We start from the raw sequence: 17,710 nt of genomic DNA on the forward strand, positions 1-17,710 counted from the left end.
TTCTCTCTATGCCAGAAGGTAGAGAGATACAATGTATCTCTCTTCTCCATTCATAGAGAAAGAAAAAAGCAAGGATGTCAGGCTGCAAAGCAATGTGCTTACAGTGAAGCACTACCACACAGCCCCTAGTAAAACAGCACACAGTTAACCCTTTGATCGCCTCCATATGTTAACCCCTTTCTGCTCAGTTCCATTAGTACAGTGTCAGCGCTTTTTATTAGCACTGATCATTGTATTAGTGTCAGTGACATCATGTCAGTTCCCCCAGTGTCAGAATGCCCACTGCAGTCCCGCTATAAGTTGCTAATCGTCCCCATTACTAGTAAAAATTAAAAAAAATCCCAAAAAATCCCAGTATATATACCGCCATTTGTAAACTCTATAACTTTCACATAAACCAATTAATTTACGCGTATTGGGATTTTTGTTAGCAAAGACATGGAGCAGAATACATTTTGGCCTAAATTTATGACAAAATGTGATTTTTCAAATTTCTTTACTAGACATGTTTAATAGCAAAAAGTAAAAAAAAAATTTTCTCAAAACTGTTGGGTTTTTTTTATAGCACAAAAAAACCACACACAGGCAAGAAAATACCACCAAAAGAAATCTCAATTTGTGGGGAGAAAAAAATGACGTAAATTTCATTTGGGTGCAGATTTGCATGACTGCGCAATTGTCAGTTAAAATAATGTAGCGCTGTAACGCAAAAAATGGCCTAGTCTGGAGGGCAAGTGGTTAAAAAATTGGACCCGTATTCATTGCATGCTAGAAGTCAATGTTACTGCCTTGGAACATGATGTTCTTAGAAGGGAGTCCTACTTGAAACCTCCTTTAAGTGTATGTAATGGAAAAAAAGTCAGGATTTTTCCCAACCTTCTACTTAGAAGAGGCATGGGAGTCCTAATTTACCCAGGTGATGCAAGAATTAGAGCACTACCTCTGCAGGAGCTGCTTGGTAGATTGGGTTTTCTGTTTTTCTGCCTCAACCCAAAAAACAACCTCAGCCCCAATGACACACCAGGATATGGAAATGGAAACTGCACTGCTACTGGGAGCACAAATATAGATACCTTGTATGCACACAAATAAGGTTCAGTATCAAAAAGCAAACATCAGACTAGTTACTGGTAAATTAACCCAATATATTATCATGAGTTGCAGTAAATAGCAATATTCCCATAAATGAGAAAGGTAAAGGATTAAGTCAATCACAATTCACTAGACAATATGTTCACTAGGCTATAGCAATATAGGATAGAGTTCTATGTAGTTAAATTATAATAAACCTGGCAATGCACAAATCAGCAATAAGTAATGGCATTAGAAAACAGTAACAGCAATGATAGTCAACAATGCAATAACTCACCTGTAACAGTAGGCTGTAACCACTTTAGCGTGCACTCTATATGAATGGCAGTGATTAAATGTAAGACTCCCTAAAGAGGTACCTCTTACTGTGGATAATAGGAAACGTTTTTGCGAAGCAGCTAAGTGAGCAATCTTTAGCCCTAGTTCTTTAGCCGGCTAGTGTTGGGGCCCAGTCTTTATGGTGGAGCAGATGACTACAGTCCCAGTAAAGCCTGCATGCAGTAAATAATTCTTCTAGTTAGATGACCAGTCCCCCTGTGCTCAATCTCTGCTAGCAGCAAAAGGTTAATTGCAGCAATGTTCCCTCACTAGTCCCAACAATACAGCAACAGAGGTCCCGCTGTTCAGATGTCAGCCCACTTCTGGATCTGCCTAGTATGACCCTGGTCCTCAGCACACAGCTGCAGGCTTGTGGCAAGTTGATCTGCACACAGGAGCAGCAATGTACACACCTCGGTCTCCTTGCACCAAAAAGGAAATCCCTCAGTATTCCACCTGTGAAAATAGAGCTCTCTCTCTCTTTATACCCAGCATCCATTGGGAATTGTAGTCCAATCATCCATTAACTGCCATAGTAACGTTTCTTTCCTGATCTTCATCTCCCATGATTCAATGCTGCCAACCATCAAGTCTTTTGAGCTCCTTCTGCTTGTCAGCTCCCCCTGGTAGATGGAGGCAAGGTAGTGTAACCCATTCAGCTAAAGTCCATTAGGAGCCAGAGAGCACTGTAGCACTGTGTCCTAAATGCTCTCTGTCTCTAGCCAAGCATTTGGCTATAGATAGATAGATAGATAGATAGATAGATAGATAGATAGATAGATAGATAGATAGATAGATTTATGAAAATAAATAATAATAGTTAGATAAACATTTATGCTCAGCCTTCAGTAGAAGTAAATGCAGAACTGAGATTATAATAGAATTTAATTAATTTTGTATCGGCAGTGTAGAAAAGGTTTACAGTACGTTCATTAAAATAAGCGCCTGAAATCCCAAGAGTATCATACTCTCTACACCTAGTAGCTAGATTCTGTTTTACAGGCAAATTAAATCAAAGACAAAAGAAAGTGGTTGTTTTTTTACTGTTTTATACATATTTTATTAGACTTACTTTAAGGGTGACTGATCCCGAGGGTTTGTTTTTATCTGTTCAGAGGTTCTTCTATTCAAGTCAAATTTGTTAAAAGAAGGATGAAAGCCAAAACTATTTTCTAATTGTTAATAATTCATATTCTTGTCCTGCACAAATGGTCCTGTTTACAAAAATAACCTGCGGCATGTGCGAGTTCCAACGTTTGCTGCAAAATCATAAGGCAGTGATGGTTGAGTTTATACTTTGAAGGCTGACCAGTACTGAATAGAATAAAAATTAAGTATAAATACTAATTATTTTCATTACAGGCTCATGTTTTTGGGATTTTATTTTACCTTTTATAGTGCTGCATTTCCGAGAGGTCTGGTGCTATCCATATTACTGTCTTGAACTTTTGTACTGATGTTGCCCAGGAAGTAAAATGTGGGAAAGCTAGGCAAGACAGAGGGCAAATTGATTATTGCTCATCCCTGTAGTTACAGCTGCCTCATTTAACCACTTGCCCTCCAGAGGATTTACCCTCTTTCCTGACCAGGCCATTTTTTGCGATAGGGTGCTGCGTTACTTGAACTGACAACTGCACGGTCATGTAACGCTGTACATAAATAAAATGTATGTCTTTTTCCCATAAACAGAGCTTTCTTTCTGTGGTAATTGATCACTTCTGCATTTTTTATTTTTTTGCTCAATATTTTTGACTTTTTGCTATAAAATATATCCAATAAAAGAATTTAAAAGAAGTCAAATTTTGCCATAAATTTAGGACATGTCTTTGCTAACAAAATCCCAATACGTGTAAATTAATTGGTTTACGTGAAAGTTATAGCATCTACAAATGGCGGTATATACAGTCATGGCCGAAATTGTTGGCACCCTTGATATTTTTCCTGAAAATCAAGTATTTCACACAAAAAAGGTATTGCATTAACACATGTTTTGCTATACACATGTTTATTCCCTTTGTATGTATTGGAACAAATATAAAACAGAGGCAGAAAAGCAAATATGACATAATGTCACACAAAACCCCAAAAATGGGCTGGACAAAAGTATTGGCACCCTTAACTTAATATTTGGTTGCACACCCTTTGGAAAACATAACTGAAATCAGTCGCTTCCTATAACCATCAATAAGCTTCTGACACCTCTCACCCGGAATTTTGGACCACTCTTCCTTTGCAAACAGCTCCAGGTCTCTCTTATTGGAAGGACACCTTTTCCCAACAGCAATTTTAAGATCTCTCCACAGGTGTTCAATGGGATTTAGATCTGGGCTCATTGCTGGCCACTTCAGAACTCTCCAGCGCTTCTTTGCCATCCATTTCTGAGTGCTTTTTGACGTATGTTTGGGGTCATTGTCCTGCTGGAAGACCCAGGATCTTGGACGCAAACCCAGCTTTCTGACACTGGGCCCTACAGTGCGACCCAAAATCCTTTGGTAATCCTCAGATTTCATGATGCCTTGCACACAGTCAAGGCACCCAGTGCCAGAGGCAGCAAAACAACCCCAAAACATCATTGAACCTCCACCATATTTTACCGTAGGTACTGTGTTTTGTTCTTTGTAGGCCTCATTCCGTTTTCGGTAAACAGTAGAATGATGTGCTTTACCGAAAAGCTCTATCTTGGTCTCATCTGTCCACAAGACGTTTTCCCAGAAGGCTTTTGGCTTACTCAAGTACATTTTGGCAAACTGTAGTCTTGCTTTTTTATGTCTCTGTGTCAGCAGTGGGGTCCTCCTGGGTCTCCTGCCATAGCGTTTCATTTCATTTAAATGTCGACGGATAGTTCGCGCTGACACTGATGCTCCCTGAGCCTGCAGGACAGCTTGAATGTCTTTGGAACATGTTTGGGGCTGCTTATCCACCATCCGGACTATTCTGCGTTGCAATCTTTCATCAATTTTCCTCATCCGTCCACGACCAGGGAGATTAGCTACAGTGCCATGGGTTGCAAACTTCTTGATAATGTTGCGCACTGTGGACAAAGGCAAATCTAGTTCTCTGGAGATGGACTTGTAACCTTGAGATTGTTGATATTTTGCCACAATTTTGGTTCTCAGGTCCTCAGACAGTTCTCGTCTCCTCTTTCTGTTGTCCATGCTTAGTGTGGCACAGACAGACACACAATGCAAAGGTTAAGTGAACGTCTCTCCTTTTTATCTGCTTTCAGGTGTGATTTCTATATTGCCCACACCTGTTACTTGCCCCAGGTGAGTTTACAGGAGCATCACATGCTTGTAACATTCTTATTTATCCGCAGTTGTGAAAGGGTGCCAATACTTTTGTCCAGCCCATTTTTGGAGGTTTGTGTGACATTATGTCGAATTTGCTTTCTTTCCTCCCTTTTTTTGTTTTGTCCCAATACACACAAAGGGAATAAACATGTGTATAGCAAAACATGTGTTAATGCAATACGTTTCGTGAGAAATACATGATTTCCTGGAGAAATATCAAGGGTGCCAACAATTTCGGCCATGACTGTATACTGGAATTTATTTTTTTTTTATACTAGTAATGGCGGCGATTAGCGACTTATAGCGGGACTGTGGCGGGCATTCTGACACTGGGTGGGAACTGACTAACTGCCACTGACATCCCCAATGATACTAATACAGTGATCAGTGCTAATAAAAAGCCCTGACACTGTACTAATGGCACTGAGCTGGAAGGGGATAACATCTGGGGCGATCAAAGGATTAACTGTGTGCTGTTTGTGTTTTACTGTGTGCTGTGTTTTACTAGGGAGACATGCAGGTTTGTATTTCTCTGCTGTGCGAGATACAAAACAGCATGCCCATGCTGACAGGAGAGAGACTTGTGTTGTTTACACACTGGTCTCTTACTCTGTTGGCTATCCCGATGATCGCCAAGTGCCGGCCGGGAATTGTCAGCCGGGACCAGGTGATTGACATCTATAGCTGCCAATAGCGGTAGGCGCGCGCCCCCTACCCAGTAATGCAAATCATGTATATATACGTGATTTTGCACAGCCCTGCCGTCCTGTAGCAGGATAGTTCCAGGATTTTATTTTCAAATAGGAGGTCTGAAAATAAAAAAGAAGCTGCAAATATTCATCTTCTCTTTGACACTGTCCCTTGCTGTTATTTCTTTTTGCGATTAAATATTATTAAGTCTTCTGGGTTGAATGATGCCCATACTTTTGACTGGCAGAGAGCAGGGCAGGGCTGGAGTTGGACTGAATGGACATTCCATTTAAAGTTGATATTTCAGTTATAGACAAAGTGTGCTAGTTATAAATCTCTGGCTTCTTCTGTCGGTTGGGTATTTAAGGTCTATCCACCATTGTTTACAAGTCTAGTGTTGGGTGTTTCCAACTACCTTGGTGTGTTACTACTCCTCCTGTTACATTTTCTTTATAAGTAAACTCCAAGAGAGAGAGAGAATGTGGAGCCTCTTGTGATGCCATGACAAGAATGGCATGCCCAAACTCAGATGTCTCACTAATCCTGATATATAAAAGAAGCCTTTAGTTGGATTAACTTTTATATGATGGCAATGCTTTATTTTAGTTTTTGGATCGTGTAGAGGTTAGTTAAACCCCTCACAATTTTTTCTGTTTTTGTATAATGTTAGACTATCACCGGACTATATGACCCAGCATGAGTAAGAATCAAATAAAGCTCTTTTGTTCCAAAGCAAATGTATGTGGTGTCTTCTATCTTCTCAAGAACACTTGAGAAGATAGAAGCTATCCCATACATTTATTCATGCTGAGATGTATGGTATTGGTGAGAGTAGAAAATTACTAGAGTCTTTCATGTTGGTGAACAGAAGCTTGCTAGTGGATTATAGAAGCGCTGGTCCTATTTGTATGCTATTATACACTTGTGGGCGAATGTTTCCAGCAGCTGAGGAACTATTTTTCAATTGATTTGGACATCTGAGAGCTGAGGACTAATTATAATACTGTTTTTGTGGACTAATGTCCTTTATTTCCTGTCTTGACACACAAAAATTTTTAAGAGAAGATCTATCCAAGATAAGTGAAGTCACTTGAACAAGGGTCCCCATTTAGAGATCCCCCTATTTCTGTTCCAGTGACAGATCTAATGTTTTGGCTTTCTCTCACTTTCAGTCCCAGTGACAATGGTCACAAAGACTGCAAGAGGGGTGAAGCTCACTAGGGGGGACTACAATTAGAACCTACCAGGGGTTTCAGACCCTCCCTTCTTTATCCAAAACAAAAATAAATACTTAACCTCTCCAGCATTGAAGTACTAATGATTAAAATATTAATTTAGTGGGGACCCTTTTAAGAGAAACTATGAAGGTGTGCACCCTCCACAAAGCATGGACTACTTTTTTGACTTTTAGAGTTTTTCTACAGTCATATTTTCTTATCAGTGGCCAGCTCAAGCAGTATTATTCCTAAATGCAATGCAAATGCAAAATGTCTTAGAGATGACAAATAGCCCAAAAATTTTTTTAGAAAAGGCCATTTTTCATTTAATATATTTTACATCACCACTTAGCTGGATTATGTATAGATCCTGGAGTATAGAATGCTTAGCAAACCACATTTGTTAGTAAATTTGACGTATGTACACCATAATTGATGTGCTTGCCTACTGCATAGTAAATACTCAGAGAATACAATTTGGTTTCTTGCCTAGTCATGGATGCAGATATTCTTCAGTGTTTTTCTTGCTCTTCAACCCTAATAATACCTATATATCCCCAGCAACTACATTCATATTCAATAACAAAGGCACTGATTAATCCTGTACCATAAACATCTGTAGCAATATCTAAACTAGTTAGAATTTTCTTACCAGGAATGTAACAATAATACAAGATAACTAAACATTTTACTATTGTCTATAGTCTAGTGATATTTACAGTCAAAGAAAATGCATATAATAAAGTACAAATCACCAAAAAACAAACAATAGTGTACAATGATAAAAATGCATTTGAAAAAAAGTCCCAAGTAGTGCTGCAGTCTAAATATGTGCACGCAGGAATATTTCATTTTATTTTTGTTTAAGATGCATTTGTTAGTTAGAAATTTCTGCTGTCAGCAGGATTCCCCACTGACAGTAGCATGTAAACAAACAAGTGTCTGCATTAAAAAAAAATACATGGTGTCTTTTGGGTCTGATATGGAGGGGAACCCCACACCAAACTTTTTTTTTTAAATTGCATGAGACTCTCCAAAATCCATCAAATGCATACAAGACCCCTATCTGAGCATGCAGCCTAGTTGGCCAGCAATGGGGGGGGGGATGCATGAACCCCCTCTACAGAACCATACCAGGCCATTGCCCTAAACATTGGAGGGGGGCTTCCCCCCAAAGCACATTGTCCTCATGTTGATGGGAACAAGTGCCTCTTCCCCACAACACTGGGCGGTGGTTGTGGGAATCTGCGGGGATTATCAGAATCTGGAAGCCCGCTTTAACAAACGGGCCCCCAGATACCGCCCCCATGTAAATGAGTATGGAGTACATAGTACCCCTGACCATTCACCAAGAAAAGTGTCAAAAGTACGGTCAGTGACTGTTTTTGACACATCCTTTATTAAAAAAACTTCCCTCAAGAATAAATGTCCCTTGAAGTAGATCCAATGACAATCATAAGGTATAGCAACTCAAACGGAAAAAAAAATGCCACCTGCCAAATGCGGCATGTCCTGTGTAGGACACATGCCAAAAGATAGATAAACATGGGGGTGGGGTTACCCATGATGTCATCAGGTGACCCTGCCTTCCATGTCTGCCTATCTGTGTTCACTGCCCGGCACCATAGAGCTTGATTGGCATTTGCCATTGAACACCAGAATTGGCAGGTCCACAACTGGTGCCCTGTGCTTTTCACAAATGAGAGCAGGTTCACCCTGAGCACATGTGACAGACGTGAAAGAGTCTGGAGAAGCCATGGAGAACATTATGCTGCCTGTAACATGGTTCAGCATGACCATTTTGGTGGTGGTTCAGTGATGATCTGGGGAGACATATCCATGGAGGGATGCACAGACCTCTACAGGCTAGACAATGGCACCCTGACTGCCATTAGGTATTGGTATGAAATCCTTGGACCCATTGTCAGACCCTACGCTGGTGCAGTGGATCCTTGGTTCCTCCTGGGACATGAAAATGCCCAGCCTCATGTGACGAGAGTATGCAGGCTGTTCCTGGAGGATGAAGAAATTGAAATCATTGAATGGCCCCCATGCTCGCCTGACTAAATCCAATAGAACACCTCTGGGATATCATGTTTCAGTCCATCCAACGATGCCAGGTTGCACCTCAGACTGTCCAGGACCTCAGTGATGCCCTGGTCCAGATCTGGGAGGAAATACCCCAGGACACCATCTGACGTCTTATGGGAGCATGCCCCAATGTTGTCATGGATTTGCCTGCTACATTCTTTTTTCACTTTGATTTTCGGGGTGTCTTCGAATTCTGTCCCCTGTAGGTTGATAATTTTCATTTCCATCAAACGATGCGGAAGCCTTACGTTTCTAACACATTACCCAGTCCATATCAATATAGATATCCAGCATGATTTTTTTCCTCATTGAGATCTGATGTGTTTTCAAAGTGTTTCTTTAATTTTTTTGAGCAGTGTATATCCATTAAGATATTATTTTACAGTAAGGTGATTCTGGCAGGTATTCCGCAAGGGAAAAACTATGAAAAAGACCTACATTTAGACAGTTTTCAGAAAAAAAGGGAAAAGAAAGTCTGACAGACCACTGTAAATTATGCTGGATGGAAGAACAGAAATGTGTTAGAGGAGGAGGTAGAAGTAGATGTAGTACACTTGAGTGCTCTCATAAACGATCAATGGCCTTAAGATGCGCTACTGAGCTAGAGCACGCACGTAAACAACTCCGCGAGTTAGTGGAAAAGAAAACGAAACGCAATTTTACTCTACAACAAAAACTTTTCTATGAACATGGCAATAAGAGTGGAAAATTTCTTGCCCGGGCTTTACAATCTAAAAAAGCTGCTCGGCACGTATATCTGCTCCATTCTAAATTTGGTAACTCACTGAAATTGTCGTCGGATATTGCGAAGGAATTTGAGGAGTATTATTCTAACCTTTATAACTTACCCCTACCATCCAAACCAACAGGTGATACTAGGCCACGTAAGACCATTATACAGCAATTCCTTAAACAATATCTTCCTAAATCGATATCTAGATCACAAGTGAAGGATTTAGAGGGAGCTCTGACGTCGCATGAACTTCAACAAGCTATTGCGCAATTGAAACCGGGTAAAAGTCCAGGACCTGACGGTTTTACCAATTCTTACTACAAGTCTTTTCTTGACGTCTTGGGGCTTCCATTTCTACAGGCCTTCAACTCACTAGACACGCCAGGGCAGTCTATGCGCCATCTTTCCGAGGCTCACATCACGGTTATACCCAAAGAGAATAAGGACCATACATCACCTGCAAATTATCGTCCGATCTCTCTATTGAATGTTGATCTAAAGATTTTTGCCAAGATTCTGGCTACCCGTTTGCAACAGGTAATAGATTCCATCATATCACCGGACCAGGTGGGCTTTGTTCCAGGGAGAGAGGCCAGAGATAACACTATAAGGGCCGTGAATATACATCATTGGTTAACCCAAAATCAACGATCTGGATTCTTTCTCTCGTTAGACGCCGAAAAGGCGTTTGACAGACTAGCATGGGATTACCTAGAGGCAGTTCTGATTGGCATTGGACTACCTTTGCGTTTTTTGTCATTTATTCTGTCTTTATATAATGCCCCCACAGCACGAGTGCGAGTGAATGGCTGCCTTTCGGATTCCTTTTCAATCCGCAATGGGACTAGACAGGGATGCCCACTATCACCCCTCTTATTCATTCTTACTCTGGAACCTTTCTTGAACTGCATAAAAGATAATGATAACATTAAGGGGATTTTGATCAATGGCAAAATGCATAAAGTGGCAGCCTTTGCTGATGACGTGTTACTTTTCTTGACTGACCCACATATCACGATACCTAATCTGTTACAAGATTTCAAATTATTTCAGTATTTGGCTAATTTTAAAATCAACTTTTCTAAATCCCAAGCGCTTAATATATCATTGACTCCAGATGTGATTAGACAGGCGACACTAAATTTTCCCTTTACCTGGCAACGTGAAGCTATCACTTACTTAGGTATCCAACTACCATCCCATCTTACAGAACTGTATACAAAAAATTTTCTTCCCCTCTTACGTAACATCTCCAAAGACCTCCAGACATGGAACAAACCTTGGTTCTCGTGGTTTGGTAGAGCAGCAATTCTTAAGATGAACGTGCTCCCCAGAATATTATATTTACTACAGACAATACCAATTCAATTGCCAAATTCGTTCTTTCAATCGTATAAAACGCTCTGCTCCTCCTTTCTGTGGTATAATAAACGTCCAAGAATTAGCTATGCCCAACTCACTATGCCCAAGCAGAATGGAGGTATTGGATTACCAGATATTAACCGTTATTACAGGGCTTGCCACCTAGCCAGGTTAGTAGACTGGACCACGAATCACATTCCTAAGGTCTGGGTTGGTTTGGAGGCTGATTTTTCTCAGACGCCTCTTTCTACCTCCCCATGGCTGAAAACTTCCCACGTCCCTTCTGAGTTTCGGAGTCATCCACTTATAGGTCCCACATTACGCTGTAGCTCACAATTATTCCAGAAAAAAGAACTTTCTTCCTCTCCGAGCCCTTTCACTCCGATCAAAATGAATCCAGACTTTGTTCCAGGGATGTCTCCAACATTTCTCGCTGGGTATAACCGTGATGATAACCTGACAGTACGTCAACTCTTCAAAGATTCTAAGCTCTTATCTAGCGAAGACATTACTCGGGCGTGGCCCTCCATCACTCTAACGCCTTGGATGTATAGACAATTACACCACTTTTTGCGTAACTCCCCACATTTACAGGATTTGTCAAGATCGCTTACTGCATTTGAGAAGCTCTGCTTTACAGACTCCCCTCAGCGGCATGTAATATCTAAGATATATTCTTTTTTGGAAAGTTCCAATACCTCTCATTTGCAGAGGGCTTGTATAGCCTGGCAACGTGATCTACAAATCCCACTCTCTCCAGAGGACTGGGACCGGATTTATGATCACATACATAAAGGTTCCATGTGTGTTTCTACACAAGAAGGCAACTACAAAGTATTTTCCAGGTGGTACAGAGTTCCATCTGTGCTTCATAAATTTGATCCTAGTGTTCCTAACTTATGCTGGAGAGGTTGCCAGGCAACAGGCACTCTTTTGCATATATGGTGGGAGTGCCCGCAACTGCAGCCCTTCTGGAGAAATGTTTTGGACATAATCGCACAAGTCACTACATACGCCCTAGACTTTACCCCAGCACAATGTCTACTCCATCATTCCTCTCTTCCTGTGAAGACCTATCGTAAGTCGCTTGCTTTACACATGATAAATGCGGCAAAACAGTGTATTCCTGTTCATTGGCGATCAGACCATATTCCCACCATGCGAGAGTGGATTCTTAGGATCAATAAGATCGCGGAAATGGAGGAGCTGATCTCAGTGGCGAAAGAACACCCCGAGCGATTCAGGAAGACATGGGCATGTTGGACTCACTTCCTATCTACTGAGACTTATCATGGCTTAATGAAGGAATGAGCGAGCAGATTTGGTAAACTGGAGAACCTCTAGAACTTTCACCCCAGGAATAATTCCTTTACTGGACTTTAAAGAGATTATAACCTTAATTTAAGACAGCATCTGTTATAACCAGGCCGATACTATGTGATGTGATTGGTTTAGTTATACTTATTTAATTCTAATCCCCAACTCCCCCCCCCCCCCCCTTTTTTTTTTTTTTTTTCTCTCTCCCCCCCTATTTATATGTCTTCCTTATCCCACTCCTCCTCACTCTGATATTACTTCCCATACTCCTTTTCCATTTCCACTCGAGTCTCTTTCTTTTCTTTTCTTTCTCGTTTTAGCAACCCTTTTTCTCATATTCTAAATAGCAATATTATTTACAAGGATCAGAACACTTCTAGATGTACAAGTGTGATAATACTTTAGAAAATTAACCCACGATTTTTGGATACGGATATAGCAGACATATGTGCCTTGAGATAATTTGTTTGTCTTGCGCCTCATAGTCTTGCTGCTTGAGCTCTCTCTACATAGAGACTACTGTATACCATATTTATCGAACATTACAGATGGTAAATATTATTACTATGGTTATACTTTTTGCATATGCTTTATTGTGGGAATTGGATGCATGTTGCTCTAAAATCTATTCTAACGTCCTATTCCCGTCTGCGATACGGGAGAACATATATGAAGATGTGCACGGACTGCGATCCGTATCTGTCTATGATCTGTTTTGTCTTTCTTACTTCAATAAAACTTTTTTGGAATAAAAAAAAAAAAAGAAGTAGATGTAAACCCTAACTGAATAATATTTACTTTGCTAAAGTACTGTGTCTATCTCCCTATCACTTGGGTTTCTCCTCCTATCAGCATGTTAATTGCCCTGAACTGATTGACCTCTTCTGCTGCATTTTTATATTTTCATATATTTCATATTCATGTAAAATTATATTTAAAGTGGTTCTAAAGGCAGAATGTATTTTTTTTCTTTAATGCATTCTCAGCATTAAGGTAAAAAACCTTCTCCCATCAGCTCCCCCCTCCCAGACCCCACTTTTACTTACCTAGACTTGAACTTTATTCAGCAATGTGCATGAGAGCAGAGGCTCTCTCAGCTCTCTCCCTCTTCATTGGCTATGACACAGCAACGGGAGCCAGTAAAGAGGGAGCGGGGGCAGGGCTTATGGACACACAGAGCAAGGCTCAGAAGCGAGCACCATGAGTGACTCTATAGAAAGCAGCTTGTGGGACACTCAGCTGGTGGGAGGGGCCAGGAGTGCCTGTGGGGGACCCGAGAAGAGGAGGATTGGGTCTGCTCCTCATTGCAGAGAGCTGGTAAGTATAACACGGGTTATTTTTTTAAAAAGTATCCATCACAATGACTGTAAAAGAGAAGTATGGGGTTGTTTCCCCCCCCCCCATTATACTTATCTGGGTGGATGAAGCATTGGTCCTACGCTTCATCTGTCCCCCATAGGTTCTACGGGTGAGAACTCAGCGATCACCTGACTGGTGATCACTGAGTGCTCCTCTACCCTCTGAGTAGAGAGAAGGACTGTCAGTCACCGCTCTCTACTCAGCCCCCCCAACGTTCACTAGAGTGCTGGGCTGTGGAGGGAGTGGCTGGCTCAGGCTTTGCTGAGAGGCTGAGCAGGGTTCCGCTCCAGTCTCTGGGGTGGATCCCAACTGTGAAGTCAGCATGAGTGACATCAGCTGACAGCGGATTTCAGTCCGTTGTCAGCTGAGAACGGGTCACAGGAGTGCAGAACGAACTGCACTTCCATGATCCACATGAGAAGTACAGCCAAAAAAACTTTGGCTGTACTTCTCCTTTAATGATGTAGTAATGATTGCAATAATGTGTCTTTCCTATATCCGCCTAGAGTTCAGATTTTAAGACAAATTCCAGGCATCAGCATGCTGTACATAGTTACATTGGTCTACCTTGGACCAATGTAACTATGTATATGACATACCTGGCCAGTGCCGCTGAAAGCTGGAAATCACTGAAGTAGACATCGCTACTCCAATGGTCTCCCTTTGCTTCTGCGTCCCTTTCTGAGTGGTTGCTCTCCTGAATTGTGAACACAAAAGGTGGGCCGCTCGGCATGGGTGCTTTGCATTGTCTAAATGAGATCAAAGCACTCTCTGATTGGGCGAGGTGGAGAGGTGTGGAGGTGACGCAAAGCTCTCCACCTCATCCAATCAGGAAATGCTTTGTTTTTATTGAGAGAATGCAAAACCTTCTCTAAATGGTGCCTTTCCTGAGCAGCCAACCTCCAGCATTCACAATGCATCAGGCCAGCTGCTCGGCACGGGACCAAATGTAGATCACTGCAGTAACAGTGATCTACTTCAGCCACTTCCAGCTTCCTATAACATAAGTCAGGAATGGTATATAGTTGTGTTCAAAATAATAGCAGTCAGACATCACTAACCTGATCAATCACTGTTTTTGGTAGAAATGGTATTTCTACGTGGCTAATAATTTACTAGCAGGTGTAGTAGAGTAATAGAAATCCAACAGAGACAACAGTCATGACATGCATGCTGCTGATTCTGTGTAATTGAATCACTAATTGAAAGGGGCATGTTCAAAATAATAGCAGTGTGGAGTTCTATTAGTGAGGTCATTCATTCTTTGAAAAACAGGTGGCAATTATTGCCCTTATTTAAGGAAGGAAGGCAGCAAATGTTGTACATGCTGGTTACAGTGCATTTCTCTCTGAAATTCTGAGGAAAATGGGTCGTTCCAGACATTTTTCAGAAGAACAGCGTACCTTGATTAAAAAGTTGATTGGAGAGGGGAAAACATATAAAGAAGTGCAGAAAATGATTGGCTGCTCAGATAAAATGATCACAAATGCTTTAAAATGGCAACCAAAACCTGAAAGACGTGGAAGAAAGCGAAAAACTACCATTCGAATGGATAGAAGAATAGCCAAAATGGCAAGGACTCGGCCAACAATCAGCTCCAGGAAGATCAAAGAAGGTCTAAAGTTACCTGTGAGTACTGTTACAATTAGAAGATGCCTATGTGAAGCCAAGCTATCTGCAAGAAGCCCCCGCAAAGTCCCACTGTTGAAAAAAAGACATGTGCTGAAGAGGTTACAATTTGCCAAAGAGCACATTGACTGGCCTAAAGAGAAATGGTGCAACATTTTGTGGACTGATGAAAGTAAGATTGTTCTTTTTGGGTCTAGTGGGCAGAGACAGTTTGTCAGACGACCCCCAAACACTGAATTCAAGCCACAGTACACTGTGAAGACAGTGAAGCATGGTTGCGCAAGCATCATGATATGGGGATGTTTCTCATACTACGGTGTTGGGCCTATTTATCGCATACCAGGGATCATGGAGCAGTTTGAATACATCAGAATACTTGAAGAGGTCATGCTGCCTTATGCTGAAGAGGAAATGCCCTTGAAATGGGTGTTCCAACAAGACAACGACCCCAAACACACCAGTAAACATTCAACATCTTGGTTCCAGACCAACAAGATTGATGTTATGGAGTGGCCAGCCCAATCCCCGAATCTTAATCCAATAGAAAACTTGTGGGGTGACATCAAAAATGCAGTTTCTGAGGCAAAACCAAGAAATAGAGAAGAACTGTGGAATGTAGTCCAATCATCCTGGGCTGGAATACCTGTTCACAGGTGCCAGAAGTTGGGTGACTCCATGCAACACAGATGTACAGCAGTTCTCAAACAGTGCTTATACAACTAAAGATTAATTAAGTGATTCAAAGGAAAGCAAAATCTTCAAACATTTTTCAGTTTATATAGTGAATGTTTGAGTTTGTAAAGAAGAATACAAACACTGCTATTTTTTTGAACAGTCTAATATTCAGTTTTCTTCAATTTTTTTAGAGGAACAACACAAATTTGATATATTTTTCTTCATGTTTTGATTTGGAATAGAATGTGTAGTGTTTCCAATGCATTTGTGTGCATGGAAATAAAAGCTATTAGAAGGATTTTCAGCTTTATTCACTTTTTTCAACACACTGCTATTATTTTGAACACAACTGTACATAGTTACCAAAGCTGTATGTATAACATGCTGACAACTGCCACTAATCTTTCATTTTTACATTTTCTTTCTTTTTTCAGTACTAAAACAATTAATTTAAATTTTTTTTTTTGGGGGGGGGAGACAAGAAAAAATTCCAATTAATTTTGCATAAGTACTGCAGGCTACAAATAAGAGCAGCAATTGGGTTGTGCATGTAAAATAGCTGAAAACATAACTGAATGATTCAGAGGAATACACCTCCTCTCCCTTTCCGCAACTTTGATATAGAAAGGCTGCTTACACCCTGTATTTGTAAGATAAAGATTTTACATAAATATTAAAAAATTACAACAAATCTGATTCTAAATGTGTATTAAAATTGGCCATAAAAACATCGCCAAAAAACGCACGTTCCTAACCCCAGAAAACACTAAACAGCTCATCCACTCCCTCATCATATCACGACTCGACTACTGCAACTCCCTCCTCACTGGCCTGCCTCGCCGCTGGCTATCCCCGCTTCAGTCGATCCTGAATACAGCTGCCAGACTCATTCACCTTTCCAACCGCTCCGTTTCCGCCACCCCCCTCTGCCAATCCCTCCACTGGCTTCCGATTGCGCAACGGATCAAATTCAAAATCCTAACGCTAACGTACAAAGCTGTCCACCATACTGCCCCGTACTACGTCACTGACCTAATATCCAAGTACCACCCAACACGCACACTCCGCTCCTCACAAGACCTCCTTCTCTCTAGTTCCCTGGTCTCCTTCTCCCATGCCCGCCTCCAGGACTTCTCCAGGGAGTCACCCATCCTCTAGAACTCCCTGCCCCAACCCATCAGATTATCACCTACTCTCCTCTCCTTTAGGCGCACCCTGAAAACCCATCTCTTCAGGGAAGCCTACCCCACCCCCTGCTAACTTGCCGACCTCCTCCACTCTTCCTACCACTCCATCCCCCACAGCTATCTCCTCCTGTGCCACCATCCCCTCCCTCCTAGATTGTAAGCTCGAAAGAGCAGGGCCCTCCATCCCCTCATGTTTTGCATTGTATTGTTATTGTTCTGTCACATGTTCTGTCCCCCTTTGTAATGTACAGCGCTGAGCGAACTATTGGAGCTTTATAAATACTGTATTATAATAATAATATATTTTGCCTTTAAATGTGATTTTTTTTTTTGTTATGATGGCTAATTTGATTGTAGCTCCACAAGCTGAAGCTGCAATCCATTTTTTATTTCACAGTCAAGTAGATTACTAAGTGACAGCTGTCATTGCCCTGCACACTCTTATTATATTTGCAGCACATAGATGCATTCAGCAAGACAGGGAGGAAGGCAGTGGTGTTTCAGTAGATGCACTTTCCATAGTGCACTGATGAGATTAATGGATGTTGACTCAGTTCTGAGTGATTTGACACAGACAAGTTGTTTTCTAGACAGGGCATAATGACTCTAGCACATATGGAGGAAACAGTTTTGGAAGCTGGGAAATGGAAAGGCCCTTCAACACTCCACTCAGATGTGTGCCAGGCTGGCATCGCACACACAGAGACGTTTGAAGTGTTTCATCAAATAAAGTCTCACAACAGGACATTT

The sequence above is a fragment of the Staurois parvus genome, unplaced genomic scaffold, assembly GCF_062004578.1.
Source record: "Staurois parvus isolate SC_StPar_1 unplaced genomic scaffold, SC_StPar_1.0 ptg000047l, whole genome shotgun sequence".
In the NCBI taxonomy this organism is placed as follows: domain Eukaryota; kingdom Metazoa; phylum Chordata; class Amphibia; order Anura; family Ranidae; genus Staurois; species Staurois parvus.